The 13459-nt window shown below is 37.7% G+C and overlaps 1 long non-coding RNA gene across 3 annotated transcripts in view; it reads right to left on the reverse strand.

Annotated features, from left to right (window-relative positions):
* Window positions 1-13459, reverse strand: part of LOC148164691 (uncharacterized) — a 231956-nt gene that overhangs the window by 200404 nt on the left and 18093 nt on the right. For all 3 annotated transcript variants that reach the window (XR_015767859.1, XR_015767860.1, XR_015767861.1), the window contains exon 2: window positions 2447-2531. This is a non-coding gene — a long non-coding RNA (uncharacterized LOC148164691). The remainder of the gene's footprint in view (window positions 1-2446; window positions 2532-13459) is intronic.

Below are 13459 nucleotides of genomic sequence, written 5' to 3' on the forward strand. Positions count from 1 at the left end.
TTCTGTAAATTGGTTTGTTCATAATGAAAAACACTGTTAGTAATAAGATTTATACTTGCTCTTAGGCAATTACTTATTTTTTTTTTGGCCATAGGATAGCTTACAATTCTTATGGTCAGTAAAAAAAAGTTTATCTTAGACTCTTCTACCTTAATTTTACCACTCTGTACATTTATCCTTTCTAGCTCTTCAATATGAATGTTAGAAATATAAATGACAGGGGTGTCTGGGTGGCTCAGTCGGTTGAGTGTCTGACTCTTGGTTTCAACTCAGGTCATGATCTCAGGGTCATGAGATCGAGTCCTCTGTCAGACTGAGCGTGGAGCCTGCTTGAGATTCTCTCTCTCCCCCTCCCCCTACTTGCACTATCTCTAAAATAAATAAATAAAATCTTTTTTAAAAAGAAACATAAATGACATCTGATAAAGAGTAAAAACTGGACTACCAAATCAATGAAATTAGTGACCTCTAAGTAAGTTCCCCAAATCAAGATTTAGCCTCTGAGGGAGCCATTCTCCAGGAATAATTGTTAAGCCTTTTCACCCACGTGGTCCCCACGGAGCACAGAGTCCATTTTTCCCTGATTGTAGGTAAAGGCTGGGAGGAAAGTCTCATTACTTTCCTCCCCACCCCATGCTCCATAAGCTTCTCTATCCACAGAGAAGAGCAAAATCATCATGCAAAAAGGACAGGGCCAATTTTAGACTCTTCCCTTAATTTTCTGAAGATCTTCTATGAGGAGCTTCTAGATTGTCCTAGAAAATAAGAGTTCTCTCTGTTTTACGCATCATTTCACTCAATTCCATCCTCAACAGAGACAGCAGGATAACCTGACATGTAAGTTGCAGGTTTAAAACTCAAATGCTTTTCCCCTTCCCCTTCAGAATAAAGTCCCAGCATTTTCACATAGCTACCATGCTCTTCTGCAGTCTACTCCCGGCCTACCACTCCAGTCTTCCCACCGCAGACTCTGCATCAACAATACAGAACTAACAAGAGATGGTCTGTCCCTTCCAGGCCTTGGTTTATAGGTCGTTCACCCTCCACAGTGCCTAACTCCTCACAGTCAGACAACGCAACGTCACCTCCCCAGGAATCCCTCCCTGAAACTAAACTCCCCCACCCTGCTGCATGTGCCTACACTTTCTCTCCCTTGGGCGTTGTAATAACCTGGGCTTAACACCATCACCGCCTTTGCCATGTTACATTTTAATTATTTGTGTATGGATCTGTCTTCAACACTGCACCGTGATCTGGAGGGCAGAGACTTTGTCTTCTATTTTTAAATCTCAATGTCTTAGCAGATGTTCTAGCACATAGCAATTGGTATTTCGCAAATGAAAAAAACTAAATGAATTCATAGTAAGCTCATCTGAACCATCCAAATTCAAGTTCTGGCTCAACTCCACTAATAGGCATGTCTGTGGATGCTGCTGCCTTGAATCTGGTCTCACAGCTTTCCTTTTCACTAAGCGCCTCTTTTAACCTGTGGGGGGTTGTTTTTCGTTTTGGTTTTGGTTTTTAATTGTCTATTATTCTGCTTCTTTGAGGTTTTGTTTTTGGGTGGGTCAGGTTTTTGTTTTTTGTGGGGTGTTTTTGTTTTTGTTTTTGTTTGTATTTTGTTCTTGTACCTTATCAAACATTGCCCAGGGTTTTTTTCTCATTTTTTCCCTAAGTTCTCATATAGTATTATGTGGTTAGTTGATAATGGAGTAGAGTGGCTGGCAAAAATTATACCACAACTTAGGTTTTTTTAAAAAGAGTTGTCCTTAAATAGTTGTCAATGATATGATGTTTTGATAACTGTGATTTAACCAACTTAAAATTATTTCAAAGCATGTGCATCCACACCCATTTTGACTGCCTATAGATTCAAAATCAGTATCAGTTTACAAATTAGCTTTATTGATTATTGGTTTCAGATTGTTAGTCCATGGGTGTTTCAAATTTCTGCATTCTTAAAGCTGAGGGTTTCATCAACTTCCCCTCCTCAACCTCAAATTTTCATAACAAATTTTGCTGCAATTAAGGCATATAGACAAATACACCTAAGGGCAGAACATTTTGATTGTTTATAATGCAGTGGAGTAAAAAGGTACTTGATTTGGTGATTAAATTAAAGCCAAATATGGCTTCTTATGAAAATTTTTATCATCTAAAATTTTTCACCTCCCAAAGTGCAACACAAAAGCCATGCATATATTACTCTACAAGGCATACAAAACATACAAATAAAACAGGAAAAAACTTGCATTGCACATATACAGTATGTATATATACTATACAAAGAAATTGACGGTAGTGACTTAAAGAAACAAGGCTTCAATTAAATCTTAATGCTGGTACACTAGCAATATGCAAAAATTGAAGTAAGACATAATACCAAATTATATTTCTATGGTATAACTTAAATAATATAATAAAATGCACAACACTAAGAAGTTACCAATATCTCTCTTTGAGTGGAAGAAATATAGGCCTTTTTTCTTCTTCTTGATTTTATGGATTTTCCAGTTTTCCAAAATAAAGATCTGTTTAAAAAGAAAAAAATTACTTCTCAAAAAAATAAATAAGGACAGTATCTTTACCTTTCTATAGTTCACACCTCTAACTATAATCTCTACTGATTTGCAGCTTTGAAAGCATTTTCACATTTAACATGTCATTTGATCCTCTCAAGAAAACAGAATCCTACAAATGAGAAAAGTTACCCTCAGAAATTAAGTGAAATGTCTTAAGATTGCCCAGCTACTAAGTGGCACGGACACTTTTTTTTTTTAATTTTATTTATTTTTGAGAGAGAGTGTGTGTGCAAGCACATGAGCAGGGGGAGAGAGAATGTCAAGCAGGCTCCACACTCAGCTCAGCACAGAGCCCAAGATGGGGCTCCATCTCATGACCCCAAGACTGTGACCTGAGCCGAAACCAAGAGTCAGATGCTTAACCAACAGAGCCACCCAGGCGCCCCCGAGTGGCAACGACACTTTTTAAACAAATTCTGGTTATATTTTGAGTACTGACTGTTTTGTTGAAAAGGGCAATGACTTGTGAAGAAGGTACAGGAGGAAGAAAGAGAACAGGAGGGTTATCAGGAAGAAAACCAAGGACTAACATTCACTGAGTGTGAATTACATGCCCCACTGAGTTAAAAGGGCTGCATGGAGAACGGCCTTTAATCTTTTATGACGTACTTAATATCACCATCTCCATTCTACAAATGGGGAAACTGAAACACAGAGAGGCCAAGTAAGTCAGTCAAAGTCACGGAAAGGTAAGTGGCAGAGCCAGGATTCAAACCCACGCGTTCTGACACATTCTGGGTTGGCACATTCTGACTCAAGCGCTGCTCTAGCCTGTCGCAGGCATAAGCATAAAAGTCACCAACAGAACTAACCCATCAAGTTTCAGGTTTCCTTGAGAGACCTGAGTGATTAGGAGTGAATCCATTTTCCATCAGGTCAGCAAACTACACTCTTTTAAAACTCATCATTTTTAAAAAATATTAGTTTTAGTTGCTTTTTAACAGGCAACGGGAAAGCAAAGGATTCAATAGCAAAATGTGTCAGTGCTTTAACAACGCTTTTTAAACCATGACTTTAGGGGAGAAAAAACTGATTTTATTGCATGAAAATACAAATCAGCTGGTTATATTAATCATGAACCAGATTCAACAGCAGAATCAACAATAACAGAATAACTACCGGACTTTGAGGTTACAACATAGGAACCCCTTCAACCCTTCCCATTTACCCATACAGCTAACATCCTGGCTTTGGTTTTCTTCTCTGTGACAGATGTAGCTGTCACCATTTTAAACGGGAGAGCAGGGAAATGTATAGATCTATACGTCTCCGTGTGTGTGTGTGTGTGTGTGTGTGTAACAAAGATACATTGACAGAAAGAGAGGGACTTTTTAGGGGTCTTATCTTCTCATACCAAACCCACAAATGGAGTAGATTTTGCTGAAAATAGATTTTCTGACCCATGGTACCCATTGAGTCAAAAAAAGAATTTTTTTTTTAAACTTCAAGTTCTGTAAAATTAGATTTGAATTTAACCATTTAGCCATTCCACATAATGTTTCTGGGTTCCTACTGGGTATAAGCCAAGTGAATATAAATCAATATCTATTGCAATCATACTTGACCACAGCACACCCAGTAAGAACAAGCACAAGAACAGTGCAACTGGATTCTAATGCAAACAGTAAGCCTCAGGTTTATTTTATTGTCTTTAGACTTTCTATGTGGAATTTAGTGAATCAATTATTAAATATTAGTGTCACTCATGGAGTTAGATAACCTACTAGCTTCACCATTCCAAGTGTTACCTATTCTCTTCCTTTGTCTGCCCTGATTTTTCACAGATAGAGACACAAGATAAATTGCCTGGCTAGGTTTTAAATTCTTTACCTTTAGGCATTTTCTTTGCTGTTCTTTTTCTTTTTTTTTTTAATCCTTGCAAATTTAGACACCACAGAAAACTGTTATTTGCCTCATAATGGCCTCTTCAGCGTGTTTCACAGTCTTTTGTGGAGAATAATGACATAATGATAGTGTTCTCAGACCTATATTTTCTACTTGATAAGCTAGCAATTATATGATTAAAGCATTTTTAGAAACTCACATTAAGTATATGATACCCTAGAAACCAGTCCATCATGTAATTATAGTCAGGAGAGAAATAATTTACATAACTAAAAACCATCTGAAACACTATTCATGACCAGTATGTGATTTTTTTCCAGCAGATTAAATATTGTAAAAATATTAACTTATAATATGCTTTTAATGTTAAGATTATAAATTCTGAATTTTATAAATTGTATTCAAACTTTCACTTTCTGTCCTTCGTGAAAGGAAGCTATTCCAAACTTTGCTGAAAACATGTGCTAATGTGCTGGATACATTAGGACCAACACAGAAAAACCTTAGGATTTCTCTTCATGGAACACATACTTACAGAGAACAGAGAAAGGCAGGCAATTGCTAGGTATTCAAGCTCTGTGAGGAACATCAATTTTGCCCAGGACTTTTCTTACATCTATCTTAAAGGTACATTTGACTAGATCTTTCTGATTTTTTTTTTTTTTTTGAATGTCAGATCATTACACCTACATTGTGATGAATTAGAGGAGATACAAATTCATCCATTATTGTTTTCTTTAGAAAATAGGAAAGATATTTAATGGGTACCCAAGAGACTCAAACACCACCTACTAGGAGGACCCAACCTTAAAACAGAATGCCTGTTTTCACTTTTTTGCTCAATTTCTGGAAGAACCAGTTACCTCACTTTTCCCGAGTTCATTGAGGAGGACTACAAAAAATTACAGAAGTATATCCTGAAACCTAACCCTTCAAAGGAATAGTTTCGTACACAGAATCACAGGAGTATTGCCAAAAAAGTAAGCCTAAGTTATTAAGTAAAAATAAGGGTGCCAAACCATGTGTATTATGTTAAGATACTTTTGTGCTTAAGAACAACAATATATATTATTATTATCGCTGTAAATATGCACAAAAAACCCGTGGCAGGGTTACCTTGTTCGTGTCCACGGCAGGAAAAGATGTGTGTGAATTAAGGATGTAGGTGGGAACATAGGAACGACGGACAACATAGGAACGCCTTCAACCCTTCCCATTTACTGATACAGCTAACATCCTGGCTTTGGCTTTCTTCTCTCTCAGAGCTGTAGCTGTGAGAAGCCAAGAATGACTTTTCATGTGTTTTTGTATACCTTCTGATTTTTTAATCATTTGAATGTACTGAGTACTAAAAAAAATATCAGTCTTTAAAAAACAAAAAGAATGAAAGGAGTCTTCTTGATCCCTGTGTGGATTAGGTAAGAAATGTAGACCAAGGGTATTCTCAGCTATGATGCCAACTGAGCTTTAACAGCAAAAAGGTAGCAAAATATCTAGATGCCTCTTGTTACTGGCTTATTTCACCACCACTATCAGCCCTCAATGACACTGGCTTCTATGTTTCCTAACTCAAAAGAAGTTAGAAAACACACCACATTCTGTTTGATTTTATTTATTTATTTGAGAGAGGGAGCATGAGAGAACACAAGCAGGGGGAGCAGCAGAGGGAGAGGGAGAAGCAGCCTCCCCACTGAGCAGGGAGCCCGACACGGGGCTCGATCCCAGGACCCTGGGATCATGACCTGAGCCGAAGGCAGACACTTAACAGACGGAGCCACCCAGGCGCCCCCACATTTTATGTTAATAATGATAGCAACATGGCAGAATCAGACCACCACAAGGCATTTGGGTGTCCATGCTTGAGGATCAGCAAAATCATAAATACTGCTGACAGTTTCTGAGAGACAGGATGAGGAAACCAGCCACGGTCAATAACTAATCGCCACCATCCTAGATAAAGCTTAACCTTGACCCTCAGCAGGGTAATAGGGATATCCATTCTCAAAAACTCTGCTACCTAAAGCACTACAAAGGGCTGGTAGTAAAAACAAAGACGGCAATGAAGTACATATACTGTTAACACATTGCTGATCTGACCAAACGTATGTGCAGTTATCTGGTTTTTCCAGATCTGCACTTCCTGAGACATTCACTTTGCAACTGAGAAATCATCAACTCTAATGTTAGGAAACGAGAAAAAAGAATTGTTAATTTGTGTAAAGAATAAAAATGATGGAGATACCACCTGACACTGGCATAAGGCTTCACAGAACTCTCCGTTACAGAACCTCGTGGCCCTATCATAACTCTGGGAATTCGGTAGGCTGGGGACCATGAACTGTACAGCGGGGGAAGGGCCGGTTTCAAGGCTGGTATGTGGCAGGCCTAGGACTCCATGCCAGGTTTTCTGAGCTTGTGTTCACTGCTCTGACACACCTCGTGTCTTCTTAGACTCTGGGTTTTCTCCTTCCCCACACAGCAAAGGCTTTCCACAGTTGTGGAAAGTAAGATATATAATAAAGTTTTACTCTTCAGCTAAGGAAGGAGTCCAACAACATGCTTTTATTTTATTTTATTTGCTTTTTTTCTTGGTCTCTCCTGAAATTTCTTTATAAAGGTCAAAACTGTTAAAAAGGAACTGCACTATTTTGCAAAATGAAACACACATTGATTGCAACATTTGAGCCTTCAGCTCAGAACTTAAGAACACTGTGTCCTGTCATTTTGATTTCAGATAACCAACTGTAACTACCAATACAACTCCTGGCTGACCTTGTCAATTTACATCTAGCGATGCTTGAATGAAAGAATATTGAATTGTTTCTTTATTCTATTTCTGCCTACTGGTAAAATTCCCATCTTCCCAGCCACCATGGGAGGCAATATGGTAACATATCCATATAATACACTATAGAAAAGAATCAAAACTTGATGGGAAATCTAAATCATATTATAGTTTGGGCTATTCAAATAAGAAAAAAAATACAACCTTGAAGAAGTCTCTTCTGAGTTTATCTGGCCTGCACTGCGGTATATGCTGGTAAAATTTCACTGCACCCTCTAAGGCCTTCAAAGTAAAATCTTTGGAGGTCTTAAGGTCAGGCAGGCTACCCTGTTGTCACTAATTTCCTGTGCTAATGTTACACTGAAGAAATTTTGAATTGTTTGGTGTAAACAGAGCAAGATTAAAAAGGAAGCTTTGCAAAAACAGACTTTCAAAAAATGGGACACAATAATTATTGCATTGAAAATTTCATCATTTGTGCCAGGATAATAGGGCCTATCATAAAAATGCCATTTTAATTGTTTTACCATATTTTAAACATTTTGTATTTATTGTGATTCCCAGCAGCTAACAGTAAGAAAATAGTGTCAAGTTCAGTCTGAGACCATTTTTTTTACTAGAAATCATGATACTAATGAGGTGTAAGGAAAATGTTGCTAATCATACTTCCCTTGCAGTCTTATAAAGTAATGACTAACACTTATGTATAAAGTATATATAAAGTAAATGCATGTGTGTGTCTAACTTGACAGGTTAAACTTTTTTGATAAAAAAATAAAACATTCCAGTTTTTCTCTTTTTCATAAAAGAAACCGTGTCTAATGATCTTTACCTAAATTTTACCGAGAGATGAAACAAAACAGAACACAATGCAGCAAAGTATTTCAGTGTATGCTGAATAGCACGCAGGTCCCGTTGATGGAAATATGTGTCACAGAAGCAGATTATCCTCTGATTTGGGGGTAACCGAGAGGCCTTGTGATAATGAGGCCTATGCACTGATCTTGGGGTCAGAAGATGGGGAGTCCAGCCCTGATCTAGCCATCTGCTCTATGCCTGAGAGCAGGATCCTCACCTTCATGTCTTTAAAATGGAGATGACTCCTATTTTAGGCAGTATTTGGGAGAATTAAATTCAGCATGTAAATGAAAATACCTAATAAACTGCAAAATGGCACATAAATGTAAGGTATCATATTATTATTGTTAATAATACCTGAATTTTAATGCCAAGGACAATATTAAGATTGTAGTGTATAGATTCAAACAATACCAAAAATGTTAAAAGTGAGTAGACAGAATAAAATAGGTTATCATTTTAATTTTTATTTCATTATGTTTTTTAAAATATAACAAACACAGATGATATTTATATTGGGAGAGGAGCAAAAAACATCTGCACTCACTTTTTTTTTTAAAGATTCATTTATTTATTTGAGAAAGAGAGGGCAGTGGGGAAGGGCAGAGGGAGAGAGAGAATCTTAAGCAGACTCCTCACCAAGCACAAAGCCCAACTCGGGGCTGGACCTCATGACCCCAAGATCACGACCTGAGCCGAAACCAAGAGTTGAATGCTTAACTGACTGAGTCACTTACTTATTCTTAAAGTTGAACTTTCATCCCAGGCACTGCACTTATTCTTAAAGATTTTTCTTTAGTTTTCATCTCCTACTCCTACTTCTTAGGCAAAACACAAAATGTTCCTCTTCTACTTGCTCAACAAAACACACAGATATGTTATTTTTAATTAGGCAGTATAGGAGTTGGGTCTTTGAATCCTACACACCTCTCAAATCCACCTAGTTCTGTGACTGTGGGTATGTTACTCAACATGTTTCAGTTTCTTCACTTGTGAAAAGCAGATAACAGTAGTACTACCAAAGTCTTGGAAGACTTATGAATATAAATGAGTTATCAAAGGTTTACAGTTTAGCACACTGTCTGACACCTAGTAATAACTCAATAAACGTTTTTTGTTACAATATGATTATATATTTCCTCCCATAGGCATTTCAGACACGCTGACCACTTTTCAAACTCAATTTGTAAACACCAAGGAGGTAAGAACGCACCGCAGATTCATCTTCTTTCATGAGTTGGGGCACTTGCCCTGTAAAGTCTTTGCAGATGAAATCTAAGTGATCCTGTTTTCCAATGCAGCTGGTAAACTTGATAACCAAAATCAACTCACCAAGAAAAGCTCTAACACACTTTAATAGCGTAATAGCCATATTTTCTAGCCTTAAACCATCACAACAGACTTAGTAAAGGCTTATTCCAAATTCTTGCCATGTGGCTTTGTTTCTTCATTCATTAAAAAAAAAAAAAAAAAAAGTATTTCTGGAGCCCCCTTTCACATGCCAGGCACTGTATTTGGTGGTGGGATACAAAGTCAATCAAAAATAATCCCTGTCTTCCTGTCTTAAGAAAGATGGATATTAGTCCAAATCACTCCACATAATGAATATAAACATATAACTGTAAAACGTCCTATAGAGGAGAAAAATCTAGTGCTTGTGGGCATATGACATTAAAGGGAAAGGAACAAATTACATCAATGGGGAAAGCTTCCCCTAGGAAATGAAATTTGAGTTAATATCAGAAGGAAGAGTAGAGTTAACAGGATCAGAAGTGTAAGCTACTGCGCTGCAAATTTAAGGATCTGGGTATGGGTAGGAGGGAACTTGGCTCCTTGTGGGCCTGAAGGGAGGCAGGGAAAGACTAGCCCTCAGAGAAGGAGAAGCGTGGAGCAGATGGCATGAGGCTGGGGACTGAGCGGCACCATGAAAGCCAGGATAAGAAACAAAGGAAAACCACTGAGGAATTTTAAGCCTGGGTATGTGGTTGGTTTTGAGGAGAGGAAGCGGTTGACAGGCTCCACTCTGAATTCTGTGTGTGAACAGTTTAGAGGGGGTCAGAACAGCTGTGGAGAAACCAGTTACATGACTGTTGCTGGGGTTCAAGAAAGAGAATGTGAAAGCTTAGATTAGGGCAGCTGAGCTCGATGTGTTTACGAGTGATAAAGGAAGAGCTTGGTTTTCCAGAAAACATACGTTCTTCTCCGATTGCACAGTCACGTTTTTCATGTAAAGACATTTTTCTTTTGAAATCTTCCAGAGAATCCAAGTAGAGGTTAATGGTGGGTAAAAGGGTTTTTACACACATTTGAATTCAATGAAGGAACCATCAAAATGCCCATTTCTAAATAATCAGTATCATCTCCCTTTGGTGAAACTGTAAAACATGTACTGAAGATGAACCAAAGGAAGTAATTTCCATTGAAATACTCTTCTTAGTGTGAAAATGCCATGGGTAAACAATCACTTATGAAAAATGAGATCAAAGAGCAGTAATACCTTTGAATTGAAGCTGAAAGAAACACAAACACATCCAGGAAAGGGAAAGGCCCTTTAGGGGCCCTCTTAGGAAACAGACCCAGTAGTAATAATTCTAAAATAACCAATGGCATCATCTTTGGAATCTGCCGGAAGACTCTCTGCTCGCTGCCTTAGGAAAAGTTTCTCCCATACTTTGGCCACTAAGCAACCATACCTAAGACGTAAAAGTAACAGACGCAATAGCCATGGCACCTTCGTAGTACCTCACACCAACTTAATGAATGCAGAAGTACACCCACCCCAGCACACAAATAGCACTGAAAAGCTCACACATATCAAAGGATTAAGCAGAAAAACAAAAAGGACAGCCCAGAACATATCTTCATTCTGCAAAACAGACACATGGGAACATCCAGTACAATTTTCTCTAAGGTAAATTGTATCTCTCAACTGAGGGGGAAAAAAAATGAAATCATTGGCAGCCTAGTTCTCCCTGAGTAGAAGTGAGACATTAATTTAGATCATTGTGCACATTGAAAAGTTATTGCACTGCAGGGATTTCCAGTTACATAATGCAGAATCAGAACTCTGTTTGGGTGTCACTTGGCTGCCAGCATCCATGGGTGAGCTGTGTAACACTCCTCTGTCATGTAGCTCATGTGAGAAAAGAATTTTGCTGTTACAAGAAATGGCACTCATCTTGGAGACCTTCCCAGTTACACAAAAGAGCATAATTCCCACATTATCCCCAGGCATACTGTCTAGGATGATAACTCTATGATAGCTTTACGTATAAATTATATACACAGTTCTACTAATGAAAGGCATGAGGGACTGCTTCTTGGTGGTAGCAGTGCAGAAATACAAAATCAATTTGTTTTTCAATTTTTAAAAATGACACTTGAGCTATCTCTAATACTCAGCGAGACAGTGAGGTTAGATGGTAGATAGGGTAATTGCACTATGATTATCTAACAGATCAAAACTGGAGTTGGCAAACGATGTCGAAAGTGCAGACCTACCAACCACCACATACCCAGTTTATTTCAGTACTTCAGTTTTAAGTCCTTCAAACTTTTAATTTCATACTAATCTCAGTTTTGCATCAGGAATTGCACTCTTGCATTCGGGTTTAATTTTTCTACATATGAAAGCACACTTGCAGAAAAAGAGACCAGAAGTTAAAGAAATGTGAATATTTTCATATTTATTGTCTATTTGGTGACAAAATTCCATATGTAGTACATAGTGTATACCAGATACGAGATAAACTGGAGGATGAGACAGTGTTCTTTTCCTCCGGGACCTCACACCTCTTTTACTCTGAAGTCCAAAATATGAAAGCTTCTGTATAGTAGTTATCAGTACCTTTTGGAAGATTTATTTTCTTGTACAAATTCAATCATCTTAAACCAAATAAGAAACAGAGATTAGAAAATGGAGGTAGGCGTAAGAACAGTTTGAGTTTGTTGACAATTTACTATATATACAAGTTGTGTACGTATCTACACCTAATGACAATCTTGTCATTCGATCATTATGATCTTCATTTTAAAGATGAGGAAACTGAGGTTTATACAAGTTTAACACAAGATCACAGATCTAATAAGTAGTGTGAATTCAAACTGACCTGATCTGATTCCACAGTGCTCTCATTCATTTCTGTATACTGCTTCATTTTAACATTTACTATAACCTGAACATTGAGCATTAGTGTCTCAGTTGTTCTTTTTTAAGTACAGTTGACACACAACGTTACATTAGTTTCAGGTGTACAACATAGTGATTCCACAGGTCTATATGTTATACCATGCTCATCACAAGTGTAGCTACCATCTGTCACCATACAACACTATTATAATACCACTGACAAGGTCTCAAGTTTTGCTTAATTTCATTGCTTGATTTGGAAACTTTTATTTCAATTCATTCTCCTTTCACTGTATCTAAAAGATCTTAATGTAGGAAATTAACAAAGTGTTTCTCTGGGTTATTTCATTGTAGTTGAATATAGGACCACGTTGCTCTCTCAAACTCTTATTCTATTGCTTTCAGGCTAAGATTAATTTACTGAGAACCTGTTATAGGCCAGGCACTGTGTGATGTGCTTTATGAGTCAAGACATGGTCCTTGCCCTATACTTACAGGAAAAACAAAATAAAGATCTACTGAGTGAAATGGCAAAAAGAGAGCAGGCTGCTAAGGAAGCAATGGCCAGCAGGGGGCTCAGGTGAGGCTTCCTGTAAGAAGTGGTGTCGGAACTGTCACCTGAAATTTGAGGAGTATCTGGACCAGCTTCAATCTTTATTTCTTCCACCTTGACCTATCTCCTAGAGTGGCTTTTCTCTATACTGTTCAAGTGAACTGACATTCTCACTGGACTCCCACCATCACCTAATTTCCAAATAGAAGCTAAGCTCTCTTGAACTCTCTTCCTTTTAAATTCATGATTTAAACTATTTCCTCACCTTTTTGTGTTGATTTTTCTATAGCACAGATGATGTTAATAAATGTTTGCATGTAAAACCTATAATGTAGGGGTGCCTGGTGACTCAGTCAGTTTAAGCCTCCGCCTTTGGGTCAGGTCATGATCCCAAAGTCCTGGGATGGAGTTTCGCGTCGGGCTCCCTGCTCAGCGAGAAGCCTGCTTCTCCCTCTGCCTGCCACTCTCCCTGCTTGTGCTCTCTCTCTCTCTCCCTCTCTCTGACAAATCTTAAAAAAAAAAAAAAAAACCCATATAATGTGGTATATTGACTGTATATGACATTAATAAAACAAATTTATAAATTTAGTTAAAATGTTTAAAATTATATCCCTGTCTTTAAAAAAATTCTCTGCTAAGTTATAGGATTCATTGTTGTATTATGTGTGGAATTAACATATGTTAATTTTGTTAAAAAGCAAATAGAT

The sequence above is a fragment of the Eumetopias jubatus genome, unplaced genomic scaffold (genome assembly GCF_037043125.1).
Source record: "Eumetopias jubatus isolate StellerSeaLion01/CBP00866 unplaced genomic scaffold, mEumJub1_p1.0 scaffold_3, whole genome shotgun sequence".
Classification (NCBI taxonomy): Eukaryota; Metazoa; Chordata; class Mammalia; order Carnivora; family Otariidae; genus Eumetopias; species Eumetopias jubatus.